Raw genomic sequence first — 3,287 nt, 5'->3', positions numbered from 1 at the left:
CCAGACTTGTTTCCTGTCACTGCCTCCCATTCTTATTTTTTCTCATTGCATGGGAAAAGGTCTTTGACCAGATCCCCTCAGTGCTTTTAGTTGATTGTCAGGGCTAAACCGCAACATATTGCTGTTGGTGACTGGGCTTGAGCTTTTGCTAAAACAATTACAGCTAATGGGTTAATCTCAACAAGTTTTCCAGATGAAGCCAGTGCAGAGATTTCCCTTTGCCAGTCTAGAGGCAAAGAGCAAGGTGGGGCACTTGGGGTCTAAGACCAGCCCAAGCCCCAGGCTGAAATGTCCATGCAAACATGGTTGTACTACCCACTTCTGAGCTTCCCATTTTACTGCCTAAGTGCACCCATTCTGCCCTGGGACAGGTCCTGAGGGGACAACACATCCCACAGAGAAGCCTTTCACTGCTTCAAACCCATCATCTCCTCCTCCACCCTTGCATTTTGAGGTGGTTTCTTTTTGCAGTCATCTGCTCTGATCCTTTCTATGTCTAAACACATAGGGAAAGGTGAAGGAGAAAATGTCTGTCTTTACTGAACAAGTATCTCTTGTGCTTTTTGTTTTAGTTTTCTTTATTTTCCTGCTACCTGAGTAGTGTGATTTATGTAAGAGAGTAATTTACTACAATCGTCAGAGACTTGAGTAATGAGTTTCATCTCTCTCTCTGTTTTTTTTTTTTTTTTCCTGTTAGAGGAGTAGTTTGATTTACAGATGAGAGCAACTTACCTAAATCATCAGAGACTTGAGACTTCAGTAATGAGTTTCACCTACTTCACTCCTGGTGCCTGTGAGAACTTGTTCTCCCGAGGCTTCCCCAACAGTCAATGGAGACAAGAGAAAGTGCTCGTGGCTGGGTCGTCCCAGACTAGAACTGCCATGCAAAATAAAGGTGAGGGATCTCTTTCAGATGCTCTTCTTTCTCTCAGCATTGACAGGATGGGAGTAAGTTAAATTGCTCAGCCTCCAGGATATGACTTTTAGACAACTGAAATATAAGCCTACACAATAGTACTTGGCACTTTTTTAAGGCGCTTCCTCTTTGTACAACAAGGACCATCCTTAAGCTTTTGAAGATGACAAAATTTTTCCACCTCTTGGAGCAGTAAGGCATTTAGGTGACACCGTCTGATAGTAAGAGAGAAGAGCAACTGTTTGGAAACAACTGCATTTCCACGCAGAATGAGGTCAGATGAGATTGTGTGATGGATCCATTTCCACTGACCTGGTGGGACAATAATGAATTTTGTCCTTAATTTAGATTACTGAAAAAGGCAAACTACACTTGGTCCCCATTTTCCCTCTTTCCTAAAGAAACAGGGGAAGATGATGCAGAATAAATCAGGGCATTAAAAAAGAGATACATGAAATTTGTTTGTCTTGAAATCAACCAAGGGATCCTCTGCTGCTGCTAGTCTAAAAAGGCAAGTACTGAAGAGGAGAGAGAAGAACTTTAAATATACATATTTGAATTCATGGTTTAGCATCTACATAGTAGGAAATATTTGTGCAGGACATGAGATTTCCTTTTGAAACATTGTTATAATGGATGTTTGCAATTGTTCTGAGTGAATGTGGACTTTCCCAGGAACGGGGTGCAATCACTAACAACCCTTTCTTAGCCCTGTGTTCTTGAGAAAGAATCGCTTGTGGCTGATGGACAAAGTTGGAAAGAAGACAAGAAATTCCCTGAGGACTCTGCTTGATATGTGAAATAGAAAAGTCAGGGTGTGAGGAAGTTCCAAAGGAATCTTTTTCTCTCTCTGTTTTATGGGAAGCCTGCAAGCAAGAAAAGAGATAAGGAAGGAGATAGCCTTCTGTCCAGACCATGAAATTATTGTACTTGGTTTTGCCATGTTCCTACCTCAGCAGGATGAATGGAAATTGGGCATGGGAGTAGGCAATGGAACTGTCGTTACTGAATTCATCATCGCAGGCTTCTCAGGGCTTGATCAAAGGCTACAGCTATTTCTCCATCTGGTCCTTCTACTTATGTACCTGACAACGGTGACGGGGAACGCAGCCATCATTTTCCTGGTGTGTGTGGATAACCGCCTGTAAACCCCCATGTACTTTTTCATTGGCAATCTGGCATTGCTGGAAATCTGGTTTACGTCCTCCACAAGCACCAAACTGTTGGTGATTCTGAGCTCTGGCAGGAGAACAATCTCAGTAGGTGGCTGCTTTGCCCAGTCCTCTTTCTATTTTGCCCTGGGTGCTGCAGAGTTTGCTCTCCTTGTTGTCATGTCCTTTGACCGTTACATTGCCATCTGCCAGCCTTTGCGCTATGCTGCCATCATGAAACATCGGCTCTGCATCCACCTGGTTGCTGCTGTTTGGGTCATGGGCTTTGCATTCTTGAGTTACCACTTGGTGCTGCTCTCCAAGCTCACTTTCTGTGGTTTGAACAAGATTGAGCATTTTTTCTGTGACAACACCCCATTATTCCAACTTTCCTGCTCTGACAACAGCCTGCTTTGGAAAGCAGACTCCGTTTTCATATTGTTTATCGTGCCTTGTGTTTAACTCTGGCATCTTACACAAGCATCTTTTTCTGTATTCTACAAATGCCAGCAGCCTCTGGGAGGAAAAAAGCTTTTGCTACATGTTCTTCCCACCTCACCACCTTGGCCATTGTCTATGGAAGCTGCATTGCTCTCTACTCATGTCCCTCAGGACATGTTTCTTTGGAGACCAACAGAATTGTAGCTTTGCTGAACACTGTCCTGTACCCGTTCTTAAACCCATTCATCTACAGTCTTAGAAACAAGGCCGTGATGCTGGCCCTGAAGGAAGCCATGGCCCGTGCAACAGCACAGCTTTTCCCCTAATCGTGATGCATTTCTGAAGAGCAATTTGAGTTCTCTGCGGTCATATCTTATGTAATACCACCTCCATATGTATGTGACCTCCACAAGTAGATGTCTCCAGAGGTTTATGTTCCTGCTGGACTGTGTTAGGGTGTTTGATAAGAAGTGCATCTGCACACAAAAGGAAGGGCCAGGGAAGTGGTGGCAGGATGTTCATGCCTTGCCCTGGCTGCTTCCAGGCCCATCACATGATGAGCCCCCAGCTCATCAAGGGCGCCATTCTCCATGATCCCAAAAGAGCACAAAGCACAATGGCAGGTGGGAACCCAAGTCACAGGCTCCTGTGGAACCAAGATCTTGTCCCAGCTCCTTCCAGGATTGCCTTGGCTGGACCACCACCCCGATGTCCAGGAAGGAAACCCATGAAGATGAGCCACTGGCAGCAGCTCTCTGCATCACAATATACTAAGGCGG

At 44.8% G+C, this 3,287-nt stretch overlaps 1 pseudogene across 1 annotated transcript; it reads left to right on the top strand.

The window, feature by feature from the left end:
- The first annotated feature begins 1,286 nt into the window (after window positions 1-1,286).
- Window positions 1,287-2,889, top strand: LOC310887797 (olfactory receptor 6E1-like; annotated as a pseudogene). The gene has a single exon. The product of its transcript is annotated as an olfactory receptor 6E1-like (transcript).
- The last annotated feature ends 398 nt before the right edge of the window (window positions 2,890-3,287 follow it).

This window comes from Anser anser (genome assembly GCF_964211835.1).
Source record: "Anser anser genome assembly, chromosome: 29".
In the NCBI taxonomy this organism is placed as follows: Eukaryota; Metazoa; Chordata; class Aves; order Anseriformes; family Anatidae; genus Anser; species Anser anser.
Note: the sequence above shows the minus strand (reverse complement) of the source record. Positions and strands in the feature narration are given on the sequence as shown.